Source organism: Peromyscus eremicus, chromosome 8a (assembly GCF_949786415.1).
Source record: "Peromyscus eremicus chromosome 8a, PerEre_H2_v1, whole genome shotgun sequence".
Lineage (NCBI taxonomy): Eukaryota > Metazoa > Chordata > Mammalia > Rodentia > Cricetidae > Peromyscus > Peromyscus eremicus.
In genome coordinates, this window is record NC_081423.1 from 56,942,394 (window position 1) to 56,955,824 (window position 13,431).

General features: G+C 39.5%; 1 pseudogene; it reads right to left on the minus strand.

Annotated features, from left to right (window-relative positions):
• Positions 1–6,133: 6,133 nt before the first annotated feature.
• On the minus strand, positions 6,134–7,093 carry LOC131916194 (olfactory receptor 1468-like; annotated as a pseudogene).
• Between the last annotated feature and the right edge of the window lie 6,338 nt (positions 7,094–13,431).

Here is a 13,431-nt window from a genome sequence, read left to right on the forward strand (position 1 = left end):
CTTAGGATATGATACAAACAAAACAACACAAAACCTCACAAGGAGCAGAAGGAAGAATAGATCAAGAAATTTTTGTATGTGTGCAACAGTGGACACTCCCAGGGTTGTTTAAAAATAACTCACAAATGGTATAAGACATTTGACATTTGTATAACAGCTGGTAGGAGTCTGGTATCCAGAAAGTAAAAAGTAATTTTGCAATTCAACAAAAGAAAGACAACACATTATAAAAAGGCAAAGGATTTCCACAAACATTTCTGTACAAGAATCACATAAATGGCAAATAATTAGCATATTATATAATAATACTCAACATAATTTGTCATCCTCTACAGATGCTAAAATGCTCAAAGAAAACTTCATAACTGCCAACTATGTTGGTTTTAGTTTGTGAAATGGAAAATAAGTGTTTGTAAAAATGGAGAGAAATTGGAACTCTTATACATTGCTAATGAGAATAGGAAATGGTACCGCTGCCCTGAAGAAAATTATTTAGCAATTCCTCAAAAATTAAAAGTAAAAGTACTACAAGACTCAAATTCTATTTCTAGGTGTATTTCATACCTAAAATAATTGTGGTATTCAAACATTTATACACCAAGTGTTTATAACAGTCTAATAGTCCCAAAATGGAGAATACCCTCCACTGAAGATTGGGTAAACAAAACAGGGCCTACATCACAATGAAACAGTCAGCAACAGAAGCGACTGAAGGATTGCTATATATTGATACATTCATTCATCTTGAAAATAGTGAGCTGATTAAAAAGTTGCAGTCACAAAGATCATCCAGTGCATGATCCTATTTGAACGAGGTATGAAGGATAGAAAACTCCACAAAGATATACAGTAGAATGTTACTGCCTGTGCCTGGGTCAGAATAGGGCTGGAGAAAATGGAGATAGGTATGGACAGGCACAGGATTTTTTTTGGGAGAAACAATGAATAAACACTAAACTTAGGGATGCAAAGTGTCTTCATACCAAAAATTAATTCCATTGGCTGAACAAAATTGATGAATGGATAATGAAAATATGGTATATATACACAATGGAATACTATTCTGCTATAAAGAAGAATGAAACCACAAATTTTCAGGCAAATTCATGAAGCTAGAAAAGATTATATTGAGTGAGATAACACATACATGGAAAGGCCTGCCATCAAGTCCTCATATATGAGTATAAAATATGGGATAACCACACAAACCAGAAAAATATAAAAGGACAAAATGTGATGGTGGGCTTGAAAGGGGAATAGTAGGATACAGATGATGTGAAGTGGGAAATGAAAAATACATGGAGGGGACTCCAACTAGGGACTAAGTGGGTGGGCAATAAGAAGGAGAAGGAAGGCGGAGGGAAAAATAACACCAAAGTTATTTGATAAAGCCTCAAGAAATCATCCTGCACATATATAAAATGCCTCTCTTCTGGATGTTTTAAAATAAGCAATGAATTGCCTCCAATCCTCCAACTGAGTTAATATATATTTGCAGTATGATTTATACATGCCATTTGTGTTGACAATGTTCAATGTTCCCCACAAAAACTATAGACTAAGAAAATTCCCAGTACCAACCACGAACTCTCATTTTAAATGATTGATCAGTGTAGTCCAAGTGACTCCCAAAGTAATATGGGCTATCTGTATAGCCCTTTGTTTCCTCTCAAATATTGAGGATGGGCCTCTATTGCTGAAGATACCACACACTTAGGACATAGAACTCAGATGATTTGAGCAGAATCTGACCTGAAACTCTTTTTTTTTGAGGTAAAGCCTCCATGGTACCAGAAAATACTATTCAAGTTGCCAAAGGATGGAAATAATCAAAAAATCCTAGCCATCTGCAACACCTGTGAATCATGTCAATTACCAATATGGCAAAATATGCATCAATGTTCAGTAAGTGGCACTCACATGTTGGTCTAATCAGGCTAAAAGCCCACTCCTGTGGATGAGCTCCATTATTGATTGTCCAATACAGAGTGGTCAGTTTTCAAACCATATACACACAAATAACAAATGTGAACTGAGAAGGTCATAGTTATACATATTCATGCACACACAATATGTATATGCAAAAATATAATAAAAGAGAGTTTATCAACTTGAGAGTGGGGACATGGGAGGGTTGCAGGGGAGAAAAAAATCAATGTAATCATATTTCAAATTAAAACATTTTAAAAAGAAAGGTAGCAGAACATGAGTCTGGGAGCAAACCAGTAAACAACTTTCCTTCGTGGCTTCTGCACCAAGCTACTGCCTTGAGTTCCTGCCATGCCTTGGTTTCCCCAGACTGTAACCTGTAAGCCAAATAAACTGTTATTTCTTCAAATAGTCTTTGGCAATTGTATTTTATCAAAGGAACTGGGAAGCAAACTATAACAGTCTACTGTATACATCTTCTATCATCCTATTTTATTTTTAAAAGAAATTTATCATTGTTGTTCATATCAATTGTGGTATATAAATAGAAATAATAACAATAAATATTCAAAGATATAATAACAGAAAACTCTATGGAAGTGAGCACATAGACTTTCAAAAGTGAATTTTCTGTGTTATATAAACACTGAAGTGGAAGTAAGTAAATATAAATAGTTTGAAGTTATAGAACATCAAATTTGGAAAAATAATCATGCAAGAGGGGAGATGGCCATGTGAGAGTGGGTGGATAGGTACTAGGGGAGTCTGATATTTTCCACAAGTACTTTAGAAAATGGGATTAAATGGCCACACAGTGCTCACAAAATTATAACTTGATTCAATACAACCAACCAAGGAAGTAATCAAAAATGAAAACTCAAACACTAGAAAGTCATGTGAGAAGAATGCTGTAAAAACTAATTTTTGACATAAGAAATGCTAATACAAAATGTTATGCTAACAAATGAAAATAAGTAATTATACAAGCAGGATGCCTTACCAAAAAACAAAGTTGAATTTAATGAGAATAGCAAAAATTCTCAATATGTATGATAATAAAGGAGATAAAAGGTGGCCTCATGGAAGTAGAGTAGCATAGTGGTTGCCAGACATCAGGAAGGATGCAGGGAAGGGAGGATGGGAGGAGATGATAAATAGGTACAGATGTGCAGCCAGGTAAGAGGAAGCCTTTCAGATGCTGTATTAGCACAGTTGTAGGACTACCATAAGCAATTCATTGCTTATTTAAAATGTCCAAAGAGAGGCATTTGAATGTTACCTATACAAAGATGCTAAACACCTGAGGTAAAGGATGCATCAGCTATACTGACTTGATCATTACACAGTGTATGCATGTACTGAAATCTCATATTCTGCCCCAACACTGTGAAGTTATTCTGTGGATAGTTAAAAAAACATTCTTAGAGTAAGGACAGATTAGAAGATTATATTGATATGCTAATACATTTAGAAAAAGAATGTGAATTATGGGAACATTTGATGTAAGAGGCATAGGTCAATGGAATAAGATCTTCTTAGAAAGACTTGTATAATGAAAATGTTAAGATACTGAAAAAAGAAGATAGAAAGACCTCCAGATGCAGAGATCCACAGCCAGGCACCAGGCTGAGCTCCAGGAATCCAATCGGTGAGAGAGAGGAGGGATTCTGCAGGCAGGGGACATCAAGATCATGATGGGAGGACATGCAGAGATGACCGGTCACACTAGTGGAAGCCCATGAACTGTAGACTAGTGGCTGTGGAGCCCCCATGGGACTGGACTAGGCCCTCTGGATACAGAAGATGGTTGTTTTGCTTGAACTGTTTGGGGGGCACCCAGGCCGGGGGATCAGGATCCATCCCTGGTGCATGGGCAGGCTTTTGGGAATCCGGTGCCTGTGGTGTGACATCTTGTGCAGCCTTGGTGCAGTGGGAAGGGGCTTGGACCTGCCTAGGCTCTGTGTGCTGGGCTCTGCTGACTCCCCATGGGAGACCTTGACTTAGGGGATGTGGGGATGTGGGGTGGCTTGGGAAGGAGGGCTGGGGCGTGGGAGGAGGGAGGAGGTGGGATCTGTGGGTGGTATGTAGAGTGAGTAGAAAATTTCTCAATAAAGAAAAATGAAAAAAAAGAAAGACCTCCAATGCTCATGGATTAGTAGGATTAATATTATGAACACGGCTATCTTATCAAAAGCAATATACAGACTCAATGCAACACCCATAAAATTTGAATGCAGTTCTCCACAGAAATAGAAAAAATATTAAATTTAATATAGAAACACAAAAGATGATCCCAAACTTGAAGAGTGGATTGGGGGTAGGTTGGGATGGAGCTGGGGGGGGCCGGAAAAAGGGGGGAGGAGGAACTGTGGTTGGTATGTAAAATGAAAAAATTTAAATAAAAAAGATATGATCCCAAACAAGAAAGGAATGGCTGAAAGTATCACCATCCCAGATTTCAAGTGGTGTTATAAAGCTATAGTAGTAAAAACAGTACAGTACTTGCATAAGAACACATACATTGATTAATGAAATAGAATTAAGGACATACACTCCTACAGACACCTGCTTTTTTATGAAGAGGCCAATAATACACATTGGAGAAAAGACAGCATCTTCAACAAATGGTGCTGGTCAAAATGGAGAAGAATGAAACTAGACCCTTATCTCTCAACCTGCATAAACTCTATTCCAAATGGATCAAGGACCTCAAGATAAGAGCAAGATATGAAGCAGATGAGTAGTGTGTTTAAAAATAGAACTTGAGCCGGGCGGCGGTGGCACACGCCTTTAATCCCAGCACTCGGGAGGCAGAGGCAGGCGGATCTCCGTGAGTTCGAGGCCAGCCTGGTCTACCAAGTGAGTTCCAGGAAAGGCGCAAAGCTACACAGAGAAACCCTGTCTCGAAAAACCAAAAAAAAAAAAAAAAAATAGAACTTGTATCAGCCTCTAGCTTATTTTCATAGTCCTAGGGAAATACAATCTAGGGTCTCTGGCTATTAGTTAATTCTAGGCAAAGGCAGAACTGTACAAATGACACTGTTACTAAAAAATGTCAAGAAGGTTCACGAATCTATTTGGAAGAGGAGGGATTGTGAGAATTAGAGGATGTGGATGACTCCAAGGACACAGCATCTTCCAGACAAAACAGGACTGATACACACATGAACTACAGAGACTGTGACAGCATGCACAATACCGGCACAAGTTCAAACCACACAAATTTCCAGTACTGAGAAGGGGCAGTGTACAATCATCTGTAACGACAGTTTCAGGGGATCGGATGCCCCCTTTTGTCCTCTACTAGGACTGCATGCACAGTGAACAGACAAAACGTCCATATACACAAAATAATAGTAAAGGTTAAAAAAAAATTAAGAATGAATAAAAGGCAAGATTTGTTCAGAAACAGCACAGAGAAGACATTAGGAGATGGGAGGCTGAGATACTGGGATGTTATCATTGATTTAGGATTTTGGAGGACAATTTAAAAATGAGACCACAATTAAAGCAGAACAGGTAAACTGATAAAATTCTGGGGAGACATAAGATGTAAGGAATGGAGGTCACTAAAATAGTAGCTCTAATATATGCCTTTTCAGGATCACTCAAGAAAAGAAAAGTAGAAGAACAGTCAGGTTCACAAATATAGTTTCTGTCTTCAACTTCACATTTAGGCATGTCCTCTTTTACATGCTGGACAATTGCTGGTCTATGCTTTTAACAGAATCTCGGAAGGAGCAATGAGGAAATCTGGAATAGCATCCCTGTAGCCAGAAGATTTTTCCAGTCCTGCCCAGCTCTGCAGTTAGGACAAATCGCTCCCTCCCATGTCCTGCAGCTGCTTGATCCCAAGTAAACACACAGAGGCTTATATTATTTACAAACTGTATGGCCTATGGGTCAGGCTTCTTGCTAGCTAGCTCTTATATCTTAAATTAACCCATTTCTATTAATCTGTGCATTGCCATGTGGCTTCGTGACTTACTGGTACTTTTACATCTTGCTTCTGGTGGTGGCTCCCAGCTTCTCTAAGACCCCGCCTTTCTCTTTCCTGTCTCTCTTGGATTTCTTGCCTGCCTCTAAGCTGCCTCACCATAGGCAAAATCAGCTTATTTATATCAGCAAAACTTATGCTACACATCCCCACATTAGTACAGTCTATTTGTTGGATGCAGTTTCCCAGAATTATCAAGTGCAGCTATCAAAGATAGAAGGGAACTTTCTTCTTACAAAGGACTATTGCCAGGGACCCCTTCATGTCTCTGTTCCTCAGGCTGTAGATGAAGGGGTTCAGCATGGGAGTTACTACTGTGTACATCATAGCCATGGCAATCTCCTTCAGAGTGGAATTATTAACTGATGGAAATATATATAGAGAATAATTGTCCTATAGAAGAGAGAGACACCATAGACAGATAGGAACCACAGGTGGAGAAGACCTTGAGGATGCCTTGAACAGAAGGATGCCTTGAACAGAAGGAACCTTAAAGATGGAGGAGATAATTCGTACATAGGACAGAACAATGAGAAGGAATGGAATGATAATAACAAGCCCTCCCATGATGAATATCACCAACTCATTAACATGTGTGTCAGAGCAGGACAACTTCAGCAGAGGAGATATGTCAGAGAAAAAGTGGGGGATCATATTGTCCTCACAGAAAGATAATCTGGCCATGAGCAGGGTGTGCAATATGGCATGGAATATGGTCAGCTCCCAGGACAGCACCACCAGACTCACACAGAGCTTAGGACTCATGATGCTGGTGTAATGAAGGGGGAAGCAGATGGCCACATAGCGGTCATAGGCCATGACCACAAGGAGGAAGTTCTCCATGTTTCCAAAAGCCGTTAAAAAGTACATTTGTGTCAGGCAGCCTGCATAGGGGATGGACGGGTCTTGGCTCAGCATGTTCTGCAGCAATTTGGGCATTGTGACAGAGGAGAAGCAGAGGTCAGAGAAGGACAAGTTGCTGAGAAACAAGTACATGGGAGTGTGGAGATGAGAGTCCAATAGAATGAGGATGATGATGATGTTTCCCAGGATGGTGGTGAGGTACATGGCCAGGAACAGGGCATAGAACAGCTGCTGGTCCTCTGGGGGGATGGGCAGGCCCAGGAGGAGGAATTGGGAGATGACACTTTGATTCTCTTCTGTCATATTCTTTCTCCTGTACCTTTATGGGAAAAATGACACAGATCCTTAGAAATCCAAATAAAAATAATCAGAGTTCTAGGCTCTTTATCATTTATTTGAAAACTATTGATCTTATAACCATAATTATAAACTTATATTTAATCTTTTTAAAGCCTCCCTGTGTGTTTCAATATTCTTTCATTTCCTAAACATGTTCAGCTATGAGCTTCTGCAGCACACAAAACATGTTAGTTGTTTCTTTTACCAGTCTGAATGGCCATTCTAGGCAGCTGTAATTGGCTCCTTTGTCCTAGTATCTCTTACACATTGGTGGTCCTCAGGATTCTGAAAATTTATTTTTTAATCAGTATATATATATATATGTGTGTGTGTGTGTGTGTGTGTGTGTGTGTATACATATATATGTATTTGTCTAGCCCAGTGTCTTAAATTGACATCTGAAACTCAGCTGTGAAGTCTCTGTCACCTTCAGAACTCTACCCTGTTGCTTAGTAGTTATAGTTTCTTGGATATGTCATAGGCGTGTCAAGTGCAGCAGATCCAAGTGAAACCCATGATCTCACTTTGCTCTTTCCCAACTTGCCCCTGTTCTGCTCTCAGTTCTGTAAAGGGGACACTGGGAACTCAGTTCTGTAAAGGTGACACTGGAGAACTGATAAATCCAATGTCTGCAAGGCCTGGATCCAATAAGAAATGTGTCAATTTTATTTCTCTTCCTAGCACTGTCAGTCTAGCAAATCCTGTAGCACCTCTTCGTCTTTCTACTTTCTCCATTCATCTCCGCAAAACCACACTCCTAGACCAGGCTGACAACTAGATGCTTCCAGGATTGTATTTACAAGATTGCCAACATTTACTCATTATACTTTGAATAATTTAATGTGAGGAACCTCAGGACACCAGTTAAAGGACTTAACATCCTTAACATTTCTCTTATTCAAGCCAACTTTCAATACTATCCAAGGCTCTTATCATATTCACAAATGATGCTTTGTTACCTGAGCTGTGATATACCTGTGTGCTGCTCTTCTCCAATGCTAGTCTTAAAAGTCACATTTTATTGCTTCTAGCATTTTACTCTTGCTGTTTCTCTTTCCTGTACTTTCCTCCCCTCTTTAGCCCCTTCACCAATGTTGTTCCCATTTATCTTTCATAGATATTATATGCCACTTGCTAATCAAAAATTTCCACACCAGATTGAGATCTGTTACCACGATCTCACAGCATCCTATGCTCTCCTCTCATGCCTCAATGCCCCTGGTCACTGATTCATGCAGGCTTCCCACTAGACTGTGCAGTAAATGCAGGAGAGGCCATGTCCTCCTTCATCTTTCAGCATGGCCAGCCCATGGCATGATGCTTGTGTGTGACCAGTGTTCATAAATGTTTTTTTTTTGTTTGGTTGTGTTTTAATCTGAAACAGACTCCTTAAATGTTAAAGGCTATAGCCTCTGCCCCTACTAAATTAGAGCCAATACCCATACTAAATCTTGTGGTGGCACATTTCTTTAGCCCCAGTATTCTGGAGGCAGACATTTGTGAGTTTGAGGCTAGTCTGGTCTACATAGAGTCCCAGGCCATCCAGGGTAACACAGTGAGACACTGTCTCAAAACATACTTTTCTTATTAATACTCACTAGACTTGATCATTTAGCACTAATTTTGACACTTGCCAAAGTAACTAATGCTATTTTGTATTTATAAAAAATATAGGAATATAGGGATAGATTTGATATGCTGCTCTGCTCAGTAATAGTGATGACTCAAAATAAAATTCTTATGTTTCATTCTATAAGAATTTATGTCATGACTAACTTACGTGTGAGTTGGACTAGGCTATGGCACTGATTTTTGTGAAATACAAATCCTAATGTTGCTAAGAATGTAGTTTTCAATGTCATTAGCATTTAGGAAAAGCAGACTCGAAGTAAAGAAAAATACCCTCTGCAATGGGATGAGTCTCCCACAGTCAAAGATAAGAGAATAAATGTAGTCTCCTGAGTAAGAACTCTGCCTTCAGACTGCCTTGTGCTCAGTGTGCAACCTCAGCTCAGCCTAGGGGTTTATCTACTGACTGGCCTCAAAGACAGACATTATCAGTTTTCAGCATCATGTGATACTTAGCTTAAAACAACTCATCTGGATCAAAACACACACACACACACACACACACACACACACACACACACACACATACACACACACACACACACACACACATACACACACACACACGCGCGCAAGCACATGTTTTCTTATCAACAACACCAACAAACTCCATATGTTTTCGAAGCTGACCAAGAAAGCAGAGAAAGAGCATTAGGAAACTTTGGAAGTATTTTCTCTAAGAACTATACTGAGTCATGATTAACTTATGTATGGATAGACTAGGCTCTGGTACTGATTTTGGTGAAATACTAATCCTAATGGTGTTATAAATGTGGTTTTCAATATCATTAGCATTTAGAACAGCAGACTCGAAGTAAAGTAAAAATAGTTTGCCAAAATTCTACTTCCCTTGTAAGTGAGAGGGACCTATGCAGTATAGGGATATATGTAGAGGTCACAAACCAGAGACTTCACCTGTGGGTGCTGTCCCCTGTGGTGGTTGTGTTGCCCAAAATATTGTGTACCCTAATTAACTTATCTGGGGTCAGAGAACAGAAAAGCCACTAGATACTTAGGATAGGCAGTGGTAGCACACACCTTTAATCCTAGCATTCCAGAGGCAGAAATCCATCTGTTCAAGGATACAGCCAAGCATGGTGACTCACACCTTTAATCCCAGAAATCGAGCCTTTAATCTCAGGGAGTGATGGTAGAAAGCAGAAAGGTATATATGGCGTGAGGACCAGAAACTAGCAGCATTTGGCTGGTTAAGCTTTTAGGTTTTGAGCAGCACAGAGCTGAGAGCCATTTGGATATGAGGACACAGAGGCTTCCAGTCTGAGGAAACAAGACCAGCTGAGAAGTTGGCCAGGTGAGGTTAGCTGTGGCTTGTTCTGTCTCTCTGATCTTCCAGTGTTCACCCCAATACTTAGCTCTGGGTTAGATTTTATTAATAAGAACTCTTTAAGATTCATGCTACAGTCCCCAGTGATCCAGGGAGCTTCCTATCTTCTTTAGCCATTAAATCGGTAATTCTCAACCAGGACAGCACATAGGAATCCTGTAGGAGACAATGTGGTTCACATTAAATACAAATCACCTAGAATTCTGTGATAACGTGGATTGTGGTTCTGTAGCTCAGATTCTACTTTATAAATGGAACATCAGGTGATGATACCTGGATGCTGGAGCAGGCAGCATGTACATTATCCCTAAAAAAACACATTGGTGAGTCCCATGAGATAAACTGAAACAATCTTTGATGGGAGGCCTGCTTAAGGTTTATTAATGCTCCACAGCAAAGTTAAAAAATGTCTTTATCATCAAAGGGCTGTTACGTTGATAGAGTATGATCTTAGGAGAATAATTATACAGTTCTTAATAAGAGGAACCACATGGTGAACAAAATATTACAAATGACACCCATTAATTCAAATATATCTGAGGTGTGGCAAAGTCTCTGAAGATGAGGGATTACAAAGAAGGAACATTATTATCTCTGGAAAATCTTACAGAACATCATACCTGGCAAGATATTGAAACTCTTGTGTTGGAAGGACAGTAAAACATCAGCCCATTCACCCAACCACCAACTCATCCAGAATATCTGAGGATGATGCACAGTCCCTGATAAAATATCATGCTTCCTTTTATTCACTGTGCTCACAGAAAATAACAGTCTCTAGTCAACACCTAGATCTGCATCACCCTTTTAACTATGTCTCCTTTTAGTTACCTTTGGGCTTAAGAGGTTCTATGTCCCAGAGGAGTCCAGATCATGAACAACTAATTAGAGTAATTATCCAGGACCTTTCTAGGACCGATTCTTTCAGAGTCCTATAGTTGTGACTGATTACAGTTATTGATCATGTGTTAACTACTCCAAGGGGGAAGGTAAAGAAGAGAGATTAATAGGTAGGTACTTATTCACAACTTGTTTAGTGAAGAGATGCTTAACAATGTTTCCAGAGTCTGTATTTTGAAGAATAATTAGGGACTATGGATGTGAAAATGTACAGAAGAAACCATTTTTTGCTGTTACAGAAACATCACCATGAAAAACATGTACTTTGGAAAGGTTCCCAAATGACATTCTCTGAGTAAAACATAAAACTGTATAAACAGCCCTCAAGATATATAAACATCTGTGAGTTCGAGGCCAGCCTGATCTCCAAAGCGAGTTCCAGGAAAGGCTCAAAGCTACACAGAGAAACCCTGTCTCGAAAAACCAAAACCAAAACCAATATATATATATACATAATGCTAACAAGGACCAGAATTTATGACTCAACTTTCTGTACCTGTCAATATATGTTAAGGAGAGGAATAAGAACAATGTTTGATGAATTCCTTAAGATCATGTTAATCTGTCTTCAGGCCAAGATATAAGAAGAAGCCCAGATTCCCACTTCTAATCAGTTGTTTTTGGCTCTTCATCTCTTGTGGTGGTATTGTGTTCCCCAAAATATTGTGCACCCTAATAAACTTATCTGGGGTCAAAGAATAGAACAGCCACTAGATACAGAGGCTAGAAAATGGTGGCACTCACACCTTTAATCCTAGCATTCCAGAGGCAGAAATCCGTCTGGATCTCTGTGAGTTCAAGGCCACATTGGAAACAGCCAGGCGTGGTGACACGCGCCTTTAATCCCAGAAAGTGAGCCCTTAATCCCAGGGAGTGATGGCAAAAAGCAGAAAGATATATACGATGTGAAGACCAGAAACTAGAAGCGTTTGGCTGGTTCAGCTTTCAGGCTTTTAGAAGCAGTTCAGCTGAGAGCCATTTAGATGAGGACAGAGAGGCTTCCAGTCTGAGGAAATAGGATCAGCTGAGGAATTGGTGAGGTGCGGTGGCTGTGGCTTGTTCTGCTTCTCTGATCTTCCAGCATTCACCCCAATACCCAGCTCCAGGTTTGTTTTTATTAATAAGAACTTTTAAGATTCATGCTACAATCTCTCTAGAAAAACCTTAATTGTATCCACCACCATTACCCCAGCCACTTTCTGTATCTGCATCAGTACATCCTAGTGCATGTTCCACATCCCTGCCATTGTGACTGAAACTACCACTGACAGTTATAAGCCTCGCCTTTGCTATCTGTCCCCTGTGTTTAACAATCATCAGCTGAGTGAGTTTATGTCCATACTAATAATAGAAAGCACATTATCATCCTAGCGAACCTGGGCCTTCATTGGCTTTGCCTGTATTGGGTTGCTATAGATGACATTAACATTTCATTTGGGACATTGAGCTAATAAAGATGTTAAAACACTTCCCCAGGATTTTAGACAGAATGATGCTTCTTTTGAGCAGGAATCATGTTTCCCATTGGGTATCAGCATCAACCACACCAGGTAGAGTAATACCACTATTCTCTGATAATGGTTTACATAATAACCCAAAGTGGCTGGGTGGTAGGTTCAACTTTGAGTTCAGTGATACTGGTTTCTATCTCCTGACATAAAAACACCCCATATATTGAAATATACTATTCACCTTTATAAAGTGTATAATTATTTGTATATTCAAAGCTGTGCAAATATCCCACCATCATTTTTAAAACCTACTCATTACATCCCATGGATCTCCTGAGTTTATTCAAACTTTGCATTAATTACTTGTCTTGTTGCTGTGACAAAATACCCAACAAATGCAACTTAAGGAGAATGGGACAATTTTGGCTGCAGTTCCAGGAAATACAACTCATTATAGCAGCAGGAGCAGGAGGCAGCTGGTCACAGTGAGTTCAGAGTCAGGAAGAAGAGTGATGAATGCCTGGGCTCATTATGTCTTCTCTTCTTCATTTAGTCTGAAACCCCACACCATGGAGTGACATTGCTCACATTTAACCTTACCTCATCTAACTTAGCTAAATAATCCATCACAGATGGGCTCAGAGATTTGTTTCCATTGTGATTCTAAATCCCATAAATTGATAGTTAACACAAACCAACACTTAGCTCCCCTACACTTTCCCTACTTTGTCTATCCTGACTCAGCCACAGGCAATTCCAGTCTATTTTGTATCTTTTTGGATTTTCTTGACCTTGACATTTTTGCATACACACAATCATACAGAGTAATATATCTGTTTCCTTTCAGCTAATGTGGTTGTTTGAATGAAAATGGCCCCTATAGACTCAGAGGAATTAGCGTTATTGGAGACATGGCCTTGTTGGAATAGGTTTGGTTTTATTGGAGGAACTGTATAATTGAGGGTGGGCTTTGAGGT